This window comes from Moschus berezovskii, chromosome 12 (genome assembly GCF_049115385.1).
Source record: "Moschus berezovskii isolate FMDL1 chromosome 12, NW_MosBer_1.0, whole genome shotgun sequence".
Taxonomy (NCBI): Eukaryota; Metazoa; Chordata; class Mammalia; order Artiodactyla; family Moschidae; genus Moschus; species Moschus berezovskii.
The window spans coordinates 93,349,059-93,369,890 of record NC_142471.1 but is presented as its reverse complement, the minus strand read 5'-3'; the positions used below and the strand labels follow the sequence as shown (position 1 = coordinate 93,369,890).

Genomic DNA, 20,832 nt, shown 5'->3' with positions numbered 1-20,832 from the left:
CAGACACACACACACATACACACAGACACGGAGACACACAGACAGACACGCACATACACACCCACACAAACACACACACAGACACACACAGACACACATATGCACACGCACACACATACACGCACACACACAGACACAGACACGGACACATGCACACACACACATACACACCCACACAAACACACACACGCACACACACAGACATACACACAGACACATACGCGCACACACACAGACACGGACACATGCACACACACAGACACGCACACACACAGACACACACAGACACAGACACACACGTGCACACATACACAGACACACACACAGACACACACGTGCACACACACACAGACACACACACAGACACACACACAGACACAGACACACGCACACACACAGACACACACACACAGACACGCACACACACAGACACACACACAGACACAGACACACACACTCCTCTGAAACAAAGCACAGCCAGGCAGCACCAAAGTTGTTTGGAAGGTAACAGATGGCTTTTCGTATGAGAGGTAAAATGCTATGAAGTTTCTCACTCTAGCCTTTCTAACGTGAACAAGCCCAATGTGCTGTCAAAGAGCAAACAGTGATGAAAAGGCCAAATTTAAGGTGAGCTGCAGATCCCATTCGTGATGTTGCCGGGGTGCCCTTCTAACAGGCAGGGAGGGGTGCTCCCAGGGAGGAGGTCAACCCTGACCCAGCAGCTTCCTGCCTCTGTGTGTGACCCTGAGTGAGCAGGTGGAGTCGTTACGGTAACGCTGAGAGGACCTGAGGTCCCTAGAGGAGCATGCAGGAGCCTGGAGGGGTTCCCTGTACTTTGCTGGGAAAGACTGACATCCCGGGACAAACTGATTTAAATGAAACACTTCAGAGGATGCAACCTAGTATTTTTTCCCTTCATCAGTAAGCCTGTCCTCACCATATGTATCCATAATCATTCAAGGGCGAGTAGCACAAGCCGTTGAAAAATAATCTGAGTATCCATCAAAGATACAGTCTCCGTGAGAACAGATGCAATTAGAAAACGATGCAGTCTCAACAGAAGCTGCGGGAGAAAGAAAAGGAAAGAGAGAGAATAAAAGAAGGGAAAGAAGGAAAGGAAGAAAAATGAGAGCAGTGGGAGAAGGGAGGGAGAGAAGGAGGAAAAATCAGAAGAAAATCTTTCTCCCGTGTTTTCAATTGGTTAGTCAGTTTTCACGTCAAATAGTTCTTAAAATATCTTTACAATTTCCACATTAGCTGAAAGATACATATCCAAAATTTTAAGCACATTGTCTTTGCTTAAAGAACATTTAGATATTACATTTTAAGCAAGGAGAAAGGACTTTCATGTTAAACAGCAATTTAACGCACAGGAAGACATAAAATCTGCACAAATCATTCGGACAAAACTGTTCACTCACCACCTCCATGGATGTTACATTTTACAAACCGGTAGCATAAGCTCACAGACAAACTTGACTGAGAATAGAATTGCTAGGACATCCCTAAATTCCCAGTGAGAGGCAACATTAGATATCACATTTTAAAAGCTGTTGGAAAATGCCTTTTTCTCCCAACCTAAGCCAGAGACATAAAGAAGCTTCCGGAAATCCCTTTTCCCATCTGTGTTCTGCATCCCCTGATACTTACAGAGCAAGGCTTTCTGAACAGCCCCGAGGTGATCAACTCATTCAAACCCATGTCCATGGCACCGGAGTCTCACTGGCTGACAATCTGAACATTTCCAGGCAGGCTACTGATGCGAAAGGCAATACATAATTTACGTGGGTATTCCCTCTGTAGTTCTCCTTGTGAAGCTAGCAGCTGCCAGTGCTCAGACTATGTCATCAGAAATCAGAGCCCAAAATCCAGCAGGGGAAAAAAAGTGTCAGGAGAGATTGCTCATCTCTAGTGGAAAGCAACACTCACAAATAAATTTATAATTTGCACTGGTGTTGTATCTTTTTTTTTTAAGTTTAAAATAAATCAGGAAGAAAGGTGGTGGCGAAACAGTTCAGCTGAAAGAAAGGCATCTCGATTGCTGGCTGCTGCAGTCAGCAGTCCCAGCTGGGTCATCAAAACCCTCCTGCGCTTGGAAAGGCAGAAGCAGAGAAGGCACTGGCGTCCAGAAGAAGCACGGTTCACAGCCCGCAGAGAGCAAGAAAGGACAAGGCAAGACCCATCTCAAGTCCCCCACGCTTCAGATTTCGTTTCCAAATAAAAGTTACCACCAGTGTTCTCCTCCCCGCTGAATTCCTTCAAGGCAAAACAAAATTGAAATACAACAGAAAGTAAAGAAAACATGAAGGAAAACTCTAGCATATGTATGATGTGTGCCTTTCCCCAAACAGGCTTCCAAGGTAGAAATCTTTTATCCTAGAGTTTCCCACTCAGCTTGGAGGAGATTCTATTTCAGGCACGATGCTGCTTTGAAGAGAGGACTTCTAACAGAAAGATCTGCTTTCTCTCTACGGCACTTCCCAAAAGAAAAGGGGAAATGGACCCCCAGTTTTTACTCTCCAGTCTGTTATCTGAAAATCTGAAGCTCCTGCAGCAGCTGCCTGTTCTGACCAAGTTCTTCTTTTGCATTAAAGTGCAGGTTTTTTTTTTTTTGTTTTCAAAACAGAGCTTCTTTCTTTCACATTCTATGGGATGAGCTGTATGCCTGGAAATGTGGCCCCTTCATAAAGGAAGTAGCTTCCCCATGGACGGGTTTATTAGAGCCAGGAGGCACCAAGTTGTGCAGACAGGTCTAACCAGTTACACATGTTTCTGAAGGAACCTGGACACAACAAACGCGCCAAAGCAGCACACCGTGTCTAGAGGACGCTTTGCTACAGTATCTTGCTCCCTCACCACTGTGGTCAGTACTGTTACACTTCCTACCACCAGCCCCAAGCACTGACTTCCTTTTCCCGAGAATTTGATCTGAAGTTCTGTTCACTGAGTACTTCCTGTATGTCAAGGACTGTGCTAGGTAGTTATATACTCTTTCATTGAACTCCCAATTATTTCTGCCTCCAATAAAGCAAAAGATCCAGAGGTGGAAAGGCCAGGAAAGACGGCAGCACAGGTTGACAACAATCCTGTTCTGTGTGGCAGGACCTCTGACCAGGCTTCCAGCAGTTCCCGGAAGAGCAGCGTGCACCGACTGCCCTTGGTATCTCCCCAGCAGCCAGTCACATTGTCATCCTGCCTTCCCAGGCGTCTTAGATGATCGCGTTACTTGTCTGTAAATCCATTCATTTTCTGAAGACGCCACTTCTCATTCATTTTCTGTTGATAAGGAATTTCTGAAACAATCATCGGAAACCATCTCTACTGCAGACAACCAGTGCTACTTGCCTGCAACAGGATTTGAGATCTCTTTTATTCCCGACGGGGGCCATTATTTCCACCAGTTGCCATGGTGATGTGATGCTGCAGTGTCGCTGCCGTGGTTTCGCTGCTTCCCGATGCAGTCACACCACACGCTTAAGTCGAACCATTTGTCTCACCTCTTGCAGGCTTTTTGGAAAACAAACACCTGACTGCAAAACTTAGATGAGCGCTTCGTCTCACGCAGTGATGAATGGGGACAGCCGAGAGGGTCCTTGCATGCCAGCACCCCGGTCGGCAACAAGATTTCAAACAAGGAGACGGAGCATCCAAAAATACCTTAGTTTTTTCCTTTGATAATTTAAGGAGAGATTTCGTACTATGTCCAATGACTTAAAAAATGCTTTTCAAAACCCTAAAGTAAGGAGTCTGGGATGAACAGATACATACTACTTCATATAAAATAAGCATGTCCTCACTGTATAGCATAGGGAGTTGTGTTCAATATCTTGTAATAACCTATTATGGAAAAAATCTGAAAAATATGTATATACATATTATATATATGTACACACACACATCTTAATCACCTTTCTGTATGCCTGAAACTAACACAACATTGTAAATAAACTTTACTTCAATTTAAAAAATGGGGAAAAGATGCAGAGCGATAAGTTGCCTGAATCTATTTGCTTTGTAATGCAACAAATGTTTATTGAATGCCAGAAAAAAAAAAAAGTAAAAGCACATAATTAGAAATGAGGAGCTGTACATTTTTATTCTGGGGAGTTCACGCTCACTGAACCTCTGCCATATTCTTTTTTAAAGCAGCAACTTAGTACTCCTATTTATACCTCTGTTATCTTGCTTTTATTTGTAACTAGTAGACTCACAGGACTTCCCAGATGGTGCTGGTGGTGAGAATCTACCTAGGAGATGGGACACCTCCAGTGCAGAAGATGAAGGGATGAAGGTTCAGTCCCTGGATCAGGGAGATCCCCTGGAGCAGGACATGGCAACCCACTCCAGCTTTCTTGCCTGGAGAATCCCACAGACAGAAGCCTGGTGGGCTAGAGTCCATAGGGTCACAAAGAGCCGCACATGACTGAAGCGACTTAGCACGCATGCAGTAGACACACACATTCACACACAAACACATATTCATGTACTTATTTATGCATTCCTGAGGTCTCTAACCTGTGAAGTTTGGCTTAAATAAGAAAGGTAAATATGAGCTTCCCGGGTGGCTCAGTGGTAAAGAATCCACCTGCCAATGCAGGAGACACAGGCTGGATCCCTGGTCCGGGAAGATTCCACGTGCTGAGAAGCAGCCAAGCCCGGGAGCCACAACTTTCGAGTCTGTGGTCTGGAGTCCGGGAGCCACAACTGCTGAGCACACGAGCTTAGAGCCCAAGCTCTGCAACAAGAGCAGCCTGTCCGCTGCAACTGGAGAGGGGCCTCCACTCACTGCAACTGGAGAGGGGCCTCCACTCGCTGCAACTAGAGAGGAGCCCACGCAGCAACCAAGACCCAGCACAGTCAAAAATAAACAAATAAAATATATTTTTTTTAAGAAAAGTGAATATTAGTGATGGAACTTGTCCATCTGTAAGCCCTGATTTGAACTCAGGAAGCTGGTTCTCTGCAGCTCTGGCCCTGAATCCAGGTTGTGGGAGGGTGTCTCCCCACCCTCCAGGACAGCCCCCCAGCAGAGGAGGGGCATGGGGGGAACATGGCAGGTGGCAGCCTTCCTTTGGAGCACATGGACTCCCCAGGCTTCTTTCTGAGCAAACACGGGATGGGTCTGAACGCGGGACGATCAGTCAGCTGTCTGAGCTCCTACTGCGAACAGTCTTGAGCGCTGGCTTGGACTCCTGACAAGACAGCGTTAATCGAAAGGGGAGACATCAAATCACCTGGATTAGATTTCCGAGGCCACTTCTTGGAAAAGGCCGGTGATTTACTAAAGCCCAACTTCCAGGAAAATGCCAAATCTAAGTCTAGCTCCAATTGATTAAGTTAATCTGAGTTGAACTCAGGTTATTGCGTACCCTGGTCTTTTTTTTTCTTCCACCACTAGATTTGCTTGTTTGGTATTTGCTTTGTTTTGTTGTTTTCAATTATTTTTTTTTTTTTGCCATGACACTAATACTGGCCAGGCTTGAAGCTGAGAAGCCTTGTTGTGTTGGGAACAGAAAGAAAACTCTCTCCACGTAGGAAGGAATGCTGTGGGGGCCTCAGAAACCCAGGCTTCGACAAAGAATAGACACACTTCTCACAGCGCCCACTTTACCGAGAAATCAGGGGGCGTGGGAGGTTGGGGTTAGCAGATGTAAGCTATTATCTGTAAAAAGGATGAACAACAAGGTCCTACTGTGTGACACAGGAAACGGTATTCAATATCCATATCCTATGGCAGACCATAATGGGGAAGAATATCATAAAAGAATGTGTGGCTGTATATATACACACACGCATATATACATATGTATGTATGACCGAAACTGTATGGCAGAAATTAGTACACTGTAAATCAATGATCAATAAAAAATTGATAAAAAATAGCAAATAACACCATAGCAAGTTGAGGCAGACCCTGGAAGAAAGGAACAAGTTTTTTATTTTGGGATCCTTAGCATTTTTTTCCTGCTTTGTGTGCCTTTTCATTGTGAACTAGGTCCAAAACAAAAAAAGAAAGGGGGAAAAAAATGAGGATTGCAACATTTACAGTGACTCCCAACAGCCAGGAGGGCTTCCCAGGTGGCTTGGTGGTAAAGAGACCGCCTGCCAACACAGGAAACACAGGAGATATGGGTTCAGTCTCTGGCTTGGAAGATCCCCTGGAGGAGGAAATGGCAACCCACTCCAGTATTCTTGCCCAGAGAATCCTATGGACAGAGGAGCCTGGAGGGCCACAGTCCACAGGGCCACAAAGAGTTGGACACGCCTGAGCCTGACCACAGATGCCAACAGCCAGGATGCGTCAGCTGGGGCTGTGTGAGTTCACCGCCGAGTGTGTGCGGTCTGAGCCATCCCTGCCCCTCTCTGCCTCCTCTTTTCAGGGAAAGAAGAGTCTTCCTGAGCTCAGCGCCAACAGGAAATGAGGCGGAGGGCAGCCGCTGAGTGCTGGGAGGTGCGCCGGATGGGTGAGGATCCATCGACCTGGCTTCCGGACTGTGGCACCACAATTAGAAAACCTGGGGGATGACTTGAGAAGAAAGTGTATTCTGCTGCTTTCAGATGGAATGTCCAACAAAAGATGATCAAGTCTATCTGGTCTAATGTGTCATTTAAGGCCCATGTTTCCTTATTGATTTCGTGTGGATGAGCTGTCCACTGGTATAAGCAGGCTATTAGAGACCCCACTGTTACTGTGCTACTGTTGATTTCCCCTTTGATGGGGGCAGGAACAAGCAAGAGGGAGGTGATACATGTTTACAAATAGCTGATTCATCTTGTCCTATGGCAGAAACTGTCACATCATAAAGCAATTATACTCCAATAAAAACACTTCTCTGGTGGCTCAGTGGTAAAGAATCCACCTGCAGTGCAGGAGACCCAGGTTTGATCCCTGGGTCAGGAAGATCCCCTGGAGAAGGGAGTGGCAACCCCCACTCCTGTATTCTTGCTTGTTGAATGCCATGGACGAAAGAGCCTGGTGGGCTACAGTCCATGGGGTTGCAAAGAGTCAGATGTGACTGGGAGACTGACACTTTCACCTTTCAAAAATAAACAAATAAAGTACATAAATAAAATTGTAAAATCAAAAACAAAACAAAAAATCTGAGGAAGCCTGCAGGGCTGATCTTCTGAAAAAAAAAAAAATCCTTTAAGACAGAATTTGTATGGTTAGAACCCTGAGCGATTTGAATAGACTTTGTCTGAAGTGAGTATCAGAAATGGGAGCGTCACTGTCTCTCCACGCTGCTCCCTGATATGTGACATGCAGCCCCCCCACCCCCAATCCTCTCCTCGGGGTTTATTTTCTACTGTGGAAGCAATGGTTTTAGCAGAGCTGGCTGAAGAGTGTCTTCAGCGCAGTGAACCGCCTTTGGTGAAACAGAAGTAAAGTTGTCCGTTTCAGAGCGTCGGAAGCGGCCGACAGCGCAGGTCCTTCTTGGAAGTGCTCTCTCCCTTCCAGACAATTAGACGTCCTTTGCTCGCTGCTCCACATCCATTCTAGGAATAACACAGCCTTTTGAGGCTTCCCTCATAGCTCAGTCAATAAAGAATCTGCCTGCAATACAGGAGACTCAGGTTTGATCCCTGGGTCAGGAAGATCCCCTGGAGAAGGAAATGACAACCCACTCCAGTATTCTTGCCTGGAGAATCCCATGGACAGAGGAGCCTGGCGGGCTATCGTCCATGGGGGTCACAAGAATCGGACACAACTGAGCAACTAAACTGCCACTTTCCATCGTCTTGAAACGAGAGGTGAAGGGTGCCACTCCCTGGCAACAACATGTCCCTGATGTGAATTTTCCGAAAGAAACCCGACTCTGACACCAAGGCTGGCAGCTGAGACAGGAGCAGGTGGAGTAGGTGGCTTGCGGAACTCTCAGAGAAAGCTCCCTATTTCACACTAACGCACATTTTAAAAATAGAGAACAAAACCATTTCATTCAAGGTGGCCCAGGATTTTTTTTTTTCCAGTGCATGTGCAAGCTTAGCCTGAGTGTCCACACAGACAGAATGCCAAATGAGCCGCGTTAAGAATGGATCAGGTTCCTGACCTGACAATTCTCCTCTGACGCTCAGCAAATTCACCACAACGCCAAGAGGGCATGCTCTAGTCATTCTGTGATGCCATCCAGAAGCATTAATCAAACACTGCAGCATCATTGGAAAACAGCCTTTCTATGTAGGTGTTTGTAATAATCTATTGCATGGAACTATTTCTGAAACTGCAGAAGCCTTGGGTACCGTCCAGTTCCAAACCCTGCCTGCGGGCTCTGAGCCATCAGCAGAACACCAGCTGGTAATTCTGCGGTGCTACTCTGCAGCCACAGGGCCTGAGAATTTAGGGGCCTCTGGGATCCAAGTCCCTTGCATGGAAGCCCCATGAAGCTCGGGACTCATTAGCTGTTGGGCAGCCCCTTGAGGGTGGAGCTGGGGCTAAACCTGGCCTCTTGGATGTGATAGTCATATTCTGGCAAGCCACAGGCCTGCACCCTCTCTTCCTAGAGGAGGGGGCCACCATGGATTAACCTCCTCTGCTTCAGAAGGAAAAACAACGGCTCCATCCAGTAGAGACGATCTCTGAGAGCTAAGGGATATGCCCACTAAGCAAAGCCACCTACCAGCCTTAAATTTCCATGTCTTAAAATGGGATATGCTTGCAGTCTTTTATTTTTTCTTGTTTTTCTTCCTTTCTTTTTTTACTGTACCATGCAGCATTTGGGATCTTAGTTCCCCAAGTGGGGCTCAAACCTGTGTCCTCTGCAGTGGAAGCTTAGAGCCCTAACCACTGGACCACCAGGGAAGTCCGGAAAAGGCTTATGTCTTCAATCAAGCAACTAAGGATGCATTCTCAGAGGACTTATTTTCAGCCACAGACTTTATACACCAGGAAGAATGAACCTGCCCTCAGGACCAATCCCGTGCTGCCGCCTCTCATCAGAGCAGAATGACATGGTCCCCCTCCCCAGGAGTCAGCCTGGCCCCGGTATTCAGCCTCCAGCCACACAGATCTGAAGTCTTTCTTCTCAGGGAGGAGAACCCCAAGCATGGCTCCTGGCTCTGAAGGTGCTCTGAAGATCTGAGGATAAGGAGATTGTGAGAGGCACCGAGTCCATTCATGAGATAAACTGACCCCCTGGGTAGAGCCAGGCTCCCTGATTTTTGTTTTCCAGGATTTGCTCCATCCATCTCCTAGCAGAGACGGCGTGCTTGGCCTTTTACTCATCGTGTCTGAAGCTCAGGCAGTGAGGAGGCGGCTTCTGCAGCCGGAGCTTCCAGGATGTGACAGAGCTGGGTCAGACGTCCGAGCTGCAGGGCTCACCAGGGCTGTGAGTCGTGAGGCGATGCTGCTCTTGCGCTTGTAAAAATAACAGTGAAGTGGTGAGATCCAGCTTCCAAATGGAGCTCTTTCCACGAGGATAGGCCGCAAAAATGCCAACTGAGGGATAATACAACACCCAGTGTTAATTCCGAGATCCTATCCTCGCCACGCTGCAGGGCCAGTCTGGGCGGCCTGATTTATTTCGCACATTCAGGTCTTTGTCATCTCATTCCCTTGTGTTTTCTTCAGTCACCCAATCACCATTCCCCCAGGACTGGGAGGGCAAGGCGGCGACCCCAGCACTTGGCACAGGAAGCTCCTCATCAGGGCTCCTGGGTACTGAGAGCTCTTGGTGTCCAGGTGCCCAGCCCTGCCCGCCTCTCTCCCTGGGCCCTGGGCCTACCCTGAGAGCTGGTCTAGCCATCTCTCCCCACTCTCCACCCTGCGCGGTGCCCGAGGGACCCAGCTCCTGTGGGGACTTGAACCTCGGCCACTCTTCTCAGTGTGTAAACTCACGGTTGATGACAGGTCCCCATCTTAGCGTGCATGCTCAGTCACTCAGTCATACCCAACTCCTTTGAGACCCCATGGCCTGTAGCCCACCAGGCTCCTCTGTCCATGGCAACAATACTGGAGTGGGTTGCCACGAACTCCTCCAGGGGATCTTACCTGGCCCAGGAATCGAACCCTCATCTCCTGAGTCTCCTGCACTGGCAAGCAGATTCTTTGCCACGTGAGCCACTGGGGAAGCGCCTTCATCTATGATTATATACCTTTAATTGACTGACCTAAAACGTACCCCTTTCAAGGCAGGGAACTTCAAGGCTTGCAGGTGGCTTTGACTGGACACCTACTCCTTCGTTCTTAGGAATCCACATGAAATGAATGGGGGCGGGGACTGGGAAGAGAACTGCCATTAAAAACCCAAATGGGGCTGAAATGTGTAGTTCTGGCCCGGTTTGGGGACCACGCAGACCCAAACGCGGCTCTCCCCCGAGTTCAGGTAGAATGGGGCCAGTAATACCAGCAGGCCCACCTGACATCTGCCGCAAAGTCAAACAAAACCAGCTCGGCCTCGTTTGTGAGAGAACTTCACTGGGACGCTTGGGGTGTTGCGTGTGTGCTCAGTCGGATCTGATTCTTTGTGACCCCATGGACTATAGCACATCAGGCTCCTCTATACATGAAATTTTCCAGGCAAGAGTACTGGAGTGGGTTGCCATTTCCTCCTCCAGGGGGTCTTCCTGACCCAGGGATCGAATCCGCATCTCCTGTGTCTCCTGCATTGGCAGGCAGGTTCTTTACCACTGAGCCACATTAGTTGCCTTCAATCATTTATTTATATGTCTCTTGCTCCACAAAGGAGGCAAAGCAGCATCAGTTCAGTTCAGTTCAGTTCAGTCGCTCAGTCGTGTCCGACTCTCCGCGACCCCATGAATCACAGCACGCCAGGCCTCCCTGTCCATCACCAACTCCCGGAGTTCACTCAAACTCACGTCCATCGAGTCGGTGATGCCATCCAGCCATCTCATTCTCTGTCGTCCCCTTCTCCTCCTGCCCCCAATCCCTCCCAGCATCAGACTCTTTTTCCAGTGAGTCAACTCGTTGCATGAGGTGGCCAAAGTATTGGAGTTTCAGCTTTAGCATCAGTCCTTCCAATGAACACCCAGGATTGATCTCCTCTAGAATGGACTGGTTGGATCTCCTTGTAGTCCAAGGGACTCTCAAGAGTCTTCTCCAGCACCAAAGCAGCATCAGTTCAGTTCAGTCGCTTAGTCGTGTCCAACTCTTTGCAACCCCATGAACCACAGCACGCCAGGCCTCCCTGTCCATCACCAACTCCCGGAGTTCACTCAGACTCATGTCCATCGAGTCGGTGATGCCATCCAGCCATCTCATTCTCTGCCGTCCCCGTCTCCTCCTACCCCCAATCCCTCCCAGCATCAGACTCTTTTCCAGTGAGTCAACTCATCGCATGAGGTGGCCAAAGGATTGCAGTTTCAGCTTTAGCATAAGTCCTTCCAATGAACACCCAGGATTGATCTCTTTTAGAATGGACTGGTTGGATTTCCTTGCAGTCCAAAGGACTCTCAAGAATCTTCTCCAGCACCACAGTTCAAAAGCATCAATTCTTCGGCAATCAGCTTTCTTCACAGTCCAACTCTCACATCCATACATGACCATGGGAAAAACCATAGCCTTGACTAGACGGACCTTGGTTTGCAAAGTAATGTCTCTGCTTTTTAATATGCTATCTAGGCTGGTCATAACTTTCCTTCCAAGGAGCAAGTGTCTTTTAATTTCATGGCTGCAATCAGCATCTGCAGTGATTTTGGAGCCCAAAAAAATAAAGTCTGACACCGTTTCCACTGTTTTCCCATCTATTTCCCATGAAGTGATGGGACCAGATGCCATGATCTTTGTTTTCTGAATGTTGAGCTTCAAGCCAACCTTTCACTCTCCTCTTTCAATTTCATCAAAAGGCCTTTGAGTTCCTCTTCACTTTCTGCCATAAGGGTTGTGTCATCTGCATATCTGAGGTTATTGATATTTCTCCCAGCAATCTTGATTCCAGCCTGTGCTTCTTCCAGCCCAGCGTTCCTCATGATGTACTCTGCATATAAGTTAAATAAGCAGGGTGACAATATACAACCTTGACGTACTCCTTTTCCTATTTGGAACCAGTCTGTTGTTCCATGTCCAGTTCTAACTGTTGCTTCCTGACCTGCATACAGGTTTCTCAAGAGGCAGGTCAGGTGGTCTGGGATTCCCATCTCTTTCAGAATGTTCCACAGTTTATTGTGATCCACACAGTCAGAGGCTTTGGCATAGTCAACGAAGCAGAAATAGATGTTTTTCTGGAACTCTATTGCTTTCTAGCAGCATCAGTTCAGTTCAGTCGCTCAGTCGTGTCCGACTCTCCGCGACCCCATGAATCATAGCACGCCAGGCCTCCCTGTCCATCACCAACTCCCGGAGTACACTCAAACTCATGTCCACAGAGTCGGTGATGCCATCCAGCCATCTCATTCTTTGTCGTCCCCTTCTCCTCCCGCCCCCAACCTTTCCCAGCACAGGGTCTTTTCCAGTGAGTCAACTCGTCGCATGAGGTGGCCAAAGTATTGCAGTTTCAGCTTTAGCATCAGTCCTTCCAATGAACATCCAGGATTGATCTCCTTTAGAATGGACTGGTTGGATCTCCTTGCAGTATAAGGGACTCCCAAGAGTCTTCTCCAACACCACAGTTCAAAAGCATCGATTCTTCGGCGATTAGCCTTCTTCACAGTCCAACTCTCACAACCATACATGACCACGGGAAAAACCATTGCCTTGACTAGACGGACCTTGGTTGGCAAAGTAATGTCTCTGCTTTTTAATATACTATCAAGGTTGGTCATAACTTTCCTTCCAAGGAGCAAGCGTCTTTTAATTTCATGGCTGCAATCAGCATCTGCAGTGATTTTGGAGCCCAAAAAAACAAAGTCTGACACTGTTTCCACTGTTTTTCCATCTATTTCCCATGAAGTGATGGGACCAGATGCCATGATCTTTGTTTTCTGAATGTTGAGCTTCAAGCCAACCTTTTCACTCTCCTCTTTCACTTTCATCAAGAGGCTTTTGAGTTCCTCTTCACTTTCTGCCATAAGGGTAGTGTCATCTGCATATCTGAGGTTATTGATATTTCTCCCAGCAATCTTGATTCCAGCTTGTGCTTCTTCCAGCCCAGCGTTCCTCATGATGTACTCTGCATAGAAGTTAAATAAGCAAGGTGACAATATACAACCTTGACATACACCTTTTCCTATTTGGAACCAGTCTGTTGTTCCATGTCCAGTTCTAACTATTGCTTCCTGACCTGCATACAGGTTTCTCAACAGGCAGGTCAGGTGGTCTGGGATTCCCATCTCTTTCAGAATGTTCCACAGTTTATTGTGATCCACACAGTCAAAGGCTTTGGCATAGTCAATGAAGCAGAAATAGATGTTTTTCTGAAACTCTCTTGCTTTCTCCATGATCCAGCGGATGTTGGCAATTTGATCTCTGGTGCCTCTGCCTTTTCTAAAACCTGCTTGAACATCTGGGAGTTCACGGTTTACATATTGCTGAAGCCTAGCTTGGAGAATTTTGATAGGAAGTATTAAATCACACTCACTCACTCACACACCAGCACTTGTGTGTGGGCCCAAAGGGCAGGGTCCCTGCTAGAAGGCCTCCATGCTAGAAGGGGAGGGAGTGGATCAATACAGCTTTTCCAAAGAGTAGTGAGTGGCAGAAAGTCCCCGAGGACCGGAAGTCTCATAGGGAAGACTGGCAGTCCTAGGGGTGATGGGGGAGACCTTCCCAGAAACATGATGAAAGCTGGGAGAATTATAAAGATCTAGCTGGAAGTATATCATGTTCCTAGAAGGGAAAAAAAAAGTCCTTTATTGCAAAACACCCCAGGGGAACATTTCTGTGCCCTGACCATCACTGCTCACACCAGAGCTGGCTTCAGAGTCTGAGAAGAGACACTCAGGAGGTGCTCAGGGCTTGGGGCTTACCGCCTCAGGCTGTGTCCTCAAATTTGGAAGAATTTTGTCTCTGAATCTGTTTGGCAAAGAGAAGTCTGACAGGACAGCTCTGCGCTGTGCCAGGGGCTTGGGGGAATCAACTCACACCTTCTGTTGCCTTCCCCAGGTGGGATCCTGCAGGTCCATTTCTAGCCCCCGATATACACACGCCTCCTGCTAAGTTCCAGAGCAGGCGCTGGGCATCCCTGAAGGTCTTTGTGCCCTGAAAGAATCCCCCTGCCCCAGGGAGCGTGTCGTTAAATGGGAGGTATGAAACACTCTGGCAGGTCTTCAGAGAAGCCACAGAAGAAAGGAAAAAGCTCTTTTCCTGCTTTTTGAACAAGCGATTGGGGGTAGCCGACCCTGGTCTTGCTAAGTGCCGCCCCGGGCACTGCGGAGAATGCAAAATGCAGTTTTCTTTCTGCTACCAGGTCGTCTCCAAGTCTCCCTCAGACATTCATTAATTTTTTCATTCACCCACGGTACACAAAGGCCTGCCAGGCACCAGGCCACCACTGGAGATTCAGATTGGGACATTCTGGGTCCTCCAGAAGGTGACACGCCCCCACGTGGCCCAGTCAGCCCTGGGGGCAGATCCATTGTTTTCTGTGCCTCTTCAAGGGTCCAGTCAAGCGTTAGCTTCCTGTTTTGTGTCCCGCATTACATAAATCATGGGAAAAAGTAGAAAACAGGCATTTTAAAACGGACACATTTTCTCTAGCTGAAGAGGCAGCTCTACACCATCAGACCATTCTCTGACTTTGGCTTTTCATTCCTCAAGGTTAGCATTTCACTCTCTTTAGACCCTGCCCCTGAAGCAGAAGCCCTTTCCTTGGATTTTTGGAGCGCACGGCCAGGACTGCGGAGGCACCATTGACAGGCTCTCGGTCTTTCCAGAATCCGGTGGAGAAATTTCAGTGAGTCTCTGTCTCCGTGATCTGCACGCCCTTGGTCGAGCCCACTGGGTTCTGTGATTAGCTGCAATTTCAACTCCACCCCCCCCAAATTCCCCAGGGATACTGTGATATATACAACGGACACATTTTTATGAGTTATAACCCAGCTGAAGTAAAAGTTATTATTTTTTTAACCTCTAAAGTGTGGCTCAGATGGTCAAGAATCTGCCCACAAGGCAGGAGAACTGGGTTCGATCCCTGGGTCAGGAAGATCCCCTGGAGAAGAGCATGGTAACCCACTCCAGTATTCTTGCCTGGAGAATCCCATGGACAGAGGAGCCTGGTGGGCTACAGTCCAAGGGGTCGCAAAGAGTCAGACACGACCGAGTGACTAACACGTTCACTTTCAAACTGAATTTCAGAAAGGGCTCTACCACAACCATAGTCTGATGAAGAATAAGACTACCATCTCTTTACAAATGCCCGGACACAGAGCTTGACATCCTGGCGAGGTTCTGGATTTCCAGTGCGGAGCAGGGGTGTCTGGAGCAACACCGAGACGTCTGACAGCAGGGCTTCTGCTTACAGACAGAGCAGCGGAGGCGCCCACTCCAGGCCTGCAGTTTGGCCCTCAGGGCAGCTGTTTCTTCCTGAGCTCTGCCAGGCCTGGGAGCATCTGCCCTGATGAAGAGGTGTCTTCTGCGCAGGGAAACAGCTGCGGGAAGCCCTGAACCTGGGCCTAGGATGCTGGTTAGAAGCAGATCCTCCCCACAGAAAAGCAACGGCCTCGTGCACTTTCCAGGATCCTCACTAGGAACACAGATGACTTTTTGGCTATTCACGTTGTACTAGAACTTTTCTAGGATATTCCTTCATGGCTCAGATGGTAAAGAATCCTCCTGCCAGTGCAGGAGCCGTGGGTTCAATCCCTGGGTCGGGAAGATCCCCTGGAGAAGGAAATGGCAACCCACTCCAGTATTCTTGCCTGGGAAATCCCTAAGGAGAGAGGAGCCTGGCGGGCTGCAGTCTCTGGGGGTCACAAAAAGCACGACTTAGTGACTAAACAACAGCAAGAGAGCTATTCTGTTGTTTCCGCAGTCCCATCTCGGATGACAGAATCCTGGAGCCTTGCAGAGGTGGGTGGCTAAGGAGCTGGGCCACTTGGCTAAAGCCACCTGGCCAGCTGGGAGGCAACAGCGAGCCTCCTGACCCCCTAGGGGGCCCCTCCTCTGCTCCTTTGCAGGTAGGCTGCCCAGCTGCCCTCCCACAGCGCCCGTCTCCCTTTGTGGTTCTTCCCTGATTGGCACCATCTCCTGCTGCCTCCGGACCTTCCTGGTCCCAGCATGTGCCATCCCGGTGCTCACCCATCTTCTCAGGCAGCGCCATGGAAATTGATGCCAGGTGCCCTGGGTGCAGGGCAGGGGCCTGGACTGCTTCCCTGGAGGCTCCCTGCTCTCTGTGTGGCCCTGGCAGCAGTGCGTCAAGGTGAAGACTGATGGTCTTCACCCCCGACTCATCTCAAGGAGCCAGGCTGAGCTACCTCTGAGTAGAAGCAGTCTGGCAGTGAGCCCGAGACGGGAACAGAACAGCTCTGCCCCCAAGACGATCCTGGAGCTCCTGTTACTTAAGGTGATGGACACCAGGGGTCACCAGACCCCAGCTGGGCGGACAGAGGCCACTTGGGGGAGGCCGGTGAACCTGCCTGGACACTGACTCTGTTACTGGGCTTTCTGTTAGGAAAACCTGAAGTGAAGTGAAAGTTTCTCAGTCGTGTCTGACTCTTTGTGACCTCATGGACTGTAGCCCTCCAGGCTCCTCTGTCCATGGGATTTCTCCAGGCAAGAAGACTGGAGTGGGTTGCCATTTCCTTCTCCAGGGGATCTTCCCGACCCAGGGATCAAACCTGGGTCTCCCGCATTGTAAGTGGATTCTTTACCGACTGAGCCACCAGGGAAATGCTTCCACGTGGCATTGCAAGTGGAGTGGATCTGCTGCAACACGGGGAAAAAAAAGTTTAAAAAAAGTACACAACTTACAAAAACATTGTTACAGAGAGAGATGTTTTTGGCTGTTTGACAAAGCTCCGTCCCTTCCAGTGGAGAGCGTGACAGTCACAGGGTGACATCGCTGCCATTTCGTATGAGCCAGCGGAGGCTTAGCGCCTCATCTGAGTGATGCTACTGTGTCCCCTCGTCCCAAACCCACATTACTCAGATTCTATCAAAAATAATTTTTAAAAGGAAACATGACTTAATCCTCAGCTGCACAGGAGGAAAACATACAGCCATGGGTAGTGAATCACTCATGAAAAATTAAATAAATCCACCCACAGCGGAAAACAGCACCACAGAATGTCGGTGTTGGCTTCACGTTGGAAGGAAGCCAGAAGCAGGTCCTGGAAATGATGATGCCCGGGAATCTGATCTCGCTCACGTTGTGTGCGCTTGAGATCTCCAACTTCATCTCGGCAGCACACGCTTCAAGTCTGGTTTTATTTATTTCCTTGGAGAGCCGTCACAAGAAGGGAGTGGACATGCTTCAAGCCTGGTTTATTTATTTCCTTGGAGAGCCGTCACAAGAGGGGAGCGGAGTGGCACCGGTGTTTCCATGGTATCCGAGGAGACTGAGCAACTCGCCCTCCTTGTCCATCACTTCTGATGAAAGAGACTCCATCGCAGGCCCCCAGAACCCTTTGCTGGGATGGATTGCAAAACAGTGGAAAAGGGACCCTTGTTTTATTAACTAATGCTTCTGCTTAAGTTTTTAAATCAAAACCCACAGTTTCCAAGTTTTCTTTCCTGTATGTCTGTGAGCAACATCACAGAAAGAAGATTGCTTTTCCAAAATTGTTTTCTGGGAGCCAAATGCTCTTTTATAGGTTCCCACTTCTGGGGGACGGTGGGAGAGCTAATACAGACAAGAGGGCAGGGACGAGAAGGCACCAAAATAGATGCTAGCTTTCCAAAGGGAAGGTTATAAAACACTGACATCACGATGTACAAATTTCATCTTGGAATGGAAGGTGATGGGCCCCGGATATGGAGGACACACAGCAGTGGTTACTTGAGGGGCATTTCTGCTGTTAACGCAAAATCCAGAGAGAAACCACCCCCTGAGCACAGACTTTTATGTCATGAAGGGACCTTTAAAAAAAGCCTCACCAGGCTCTCTCCTTTTTAGACAAAGAAGGTGTGACTCAGACATGAAGGGACACATCTAATTCATTCAGCTTTCTTCAGCTAAACTCTATTTCTGTCCACTCCTTGTCTGGGCTACTGAGCAGAACACACACTCAGACTTGCTAAAGAAAGGACTCTAATAAGACCTCACAGGCAGCATTTCCTGAAATCAGAATGAGGATCTACCACTGTGTTTTTTCAAGGTCTGGCACAGTCATGAGCCTGCAGGAGACACCTGATAAATGCCGGGTGGGTGAATGGACAGGCTATTGGCCATAGAGAAAGGAAGCCTGGCGAGAGAGTTGGAAGAGATTAGAAAACTGGATTCAGTCAGCAGATAACATGTGGAAACATTTTGGAACCCTGGCCAAGATCAACTTAGGCGATCATAAAACTGTTCCCAGATAAAATTATCTACCAGAAAATTGTTTGCAGAATCCACGGGATACGCTCTTAGTTAGTAATGAACTCTAGTGCTTTCATAACAGTAAAATCACATTTTCCATAAAAGTGTGATTTCCATTTTCGACAGGTCTGCCCCTCACCTTTGGAGAAGATGTTGAGAGCTGATTGGTTTCCAGGTTTGAGAGGAGCCTGGGCTCCATGCAGGGGACACGGGGACCTGGAGCCCCCTCCCCACTCACCTCTCCACAGCCCCCAAGTCTGCGTCCTCATCTTTATTGTAGAAGGGAGATTGCACACTTAGACTGACTCCATGGTCGGTGAGGTTCAAGGAGCCAATAAACGTGAGCTTGCTTTGCAAACTGTTACCTGCCCCATATGCATGTGAGTTGTCAGTGCCACTCAGTTTTCAGGATAAGGCATTTACGACATTATCTGGCAAAACAGGAAATAGATCAAGTCCTGTTTTGGGGAATGAAAATTTCCACCAACATGACGTTTAAAAAAAAAATTAACTTCTCAACAGCAACACAGTGGCTTTAAATATATATATACATATCTAACACCTGAACACACAATCAGCACCATTTCTGAGCAGATCTATCTTGGGAGGGTCGTCTGAAATCAGTTAAATACCGTCATCACGTATTTTTAAAATGTTAGAATGCCATTGGCCCCCATCACGAAATAACACAAATCCAAGTTCTGGCTTTGGTTTATGTTCATTTCAGTTCAAAACAAGGAGAAAAGCTACTCAGAGAATCCATTATGTGACACATTCTGGTTCAGCAATTCCACGGGGATCTTTTCTTTTCCAACATTTTAAATAGTTGATAGCAAACTCTGCATCGTAATAAGCAGTCTTTAAAAAAAGTCACCTCCAATTGGCAATTTTGGAAAGAATGCACAGACTGTCACACTGCCTGTATGTCCCAGTTCACACAGGGACGCCCCACCCTGACCCCGCCGCCCCCGCCGCCCAGGATGGGCTACAGCTGGGGACGAGGCCCCATGTCCTGTGGGGACTCGTCCATGGTCCTTCCATGGGACCCCAGGACTCCTTCCTGACTCCGAGGCTCAATGGGTCCAAGAACATTCGCTGTAAGTCACTCCCCCAAAGGTTTTATAAATGTCTTATCTTTCTTTCCCCAGCATCAGCGCTGCCTCTTGCCAGGCAGTGGGCACAGATCTGCAGCTGACTACGCCATCTGTCCCCACAACATTCGCCACACGGACGGGACAAGCTTGTCCCCAGACGGTCAGCCCCGCCTCGTGAGCCCAGACACCAGCTCCCGGGAGACCTGCTTGCTGCTCGACCACCCGGGCATGGCCTGCTTTCTCAGCGTGCCACTTCACAAATCTAGTTGTTATGGGAAATGAAAGGGTGGTTTTGACTATAAAAATAGAAATTGTCTGACTTAAAACAGATAGGATTTTGATGTGTCATCCAGGCAGCCCAGGGCCTCAGCGATGTTTGGGGATTGTTTTCCTAAAAAGTGAGCTTCACGTGACTTCCTGTCAGCCCCCAAGCAGACCATTCTCTGGACCATCTCCACGCACCACTTGGCCCAGCCGTGGCCAAGAATCCAACAGGGCGCTGTTGAAACAGTTTCCTGAAGCATCGGTTCCAGATTTCCTGCCCAGGACGGCACAGAGTTAACCCAAAGACTTGCTAATGTTTCATTTAATGGATGCTTCCTGATAACATTCTTTAACCCAGTTTTTAAATACCTTAGGAATGATTGAGGTGGCCAAAAACTTTGCTTAGGTTTTTCTGTCAGATGTTACAGAAAACCCCAACAAACGTTTTGATCAAGCCAAAATATCACACAAATATAAAACACGGCATAATTCCCTGGGGATAAGAAAGGCTGCCCTTCGGCCTCCCTTTACCTCCTGTCCTACGGGGACGATGCTGGGCACCCATCCTGGCCCGCGAGAATCCATGTCTTCCTGCCAGCTGGAAAAGGATTTCTAGAAGAATTCCAGCTCTGAGCTGGGTCTGCTGGGAGCTCAGAGATGAGAAGCGCATTTATATAGGAGATCTGTGTTCCTATTTTCCCTAAGCGGAAACTCTGACAGCTCAATATCCCTGCCTTTGCTTTATGACAAATGAATACCGAGTAGACGCTTTCGGGAGGCACTTCTTGGAAGAATGTTGAAACTTTCCTGGGGGTGGGAAATGGAAATGGAAATAAGCGAGGGATTAATACGTTTGTTACCATCAGATCCAAAGGCATTGTTCCAACTGGCTGTCAGCTTCTACTCTTGTCTGTGGGAAAGGAACGGCTTCGTTGTTGGGAGAAACACATTTTGCTTGGACAGGACAGTCCACGCACGTTAATAAAACCCCCAGGACGTGGCAAATGAAGGAAATAGGAATCGGATCTCTTAGAAAGTTTTCAAATCTCCTGTGCTCTGCACGTGATGCTTCTCTCATCTTCCTGTAGACTCGGAAAGCGGCACAGGCCAGCCACACAGCACCT

The 20,832-nt window shown here is 48.3% G+C and overlaps 1 protein-coding gene across 6 annotated transcripts in view; it reads right to left on the bottom strand.

Annotated features, from left to right (window-relative positions):
* Window positions 1–20,832, bottom strand: part of PTPRE (protein tyrosine phosphatase receptor type E) — a 182,467-nt gene that overhangs the window by 84,468 nt on the left and 77,167 nt on the right. Inside the window, exon 1 of one of the 6 annotated variants that reach the window (XM_055424396.2) lies at window positions 20,240–20,557. The exons of 4 other annotated variants lie outside the window; for them this stretch is intronic. The gene's annotated coding sequence lies outside the window, so the exon portion shown is untranslated. Of the gene's footprint in view, window positions 1–1,650; window positions 1,787–20,239; window positions 20,558–20,832 lie in introns of those variants that run through there. One more of the 6 variants, XM_055424403.2, reaches the window with a different exon arrangement.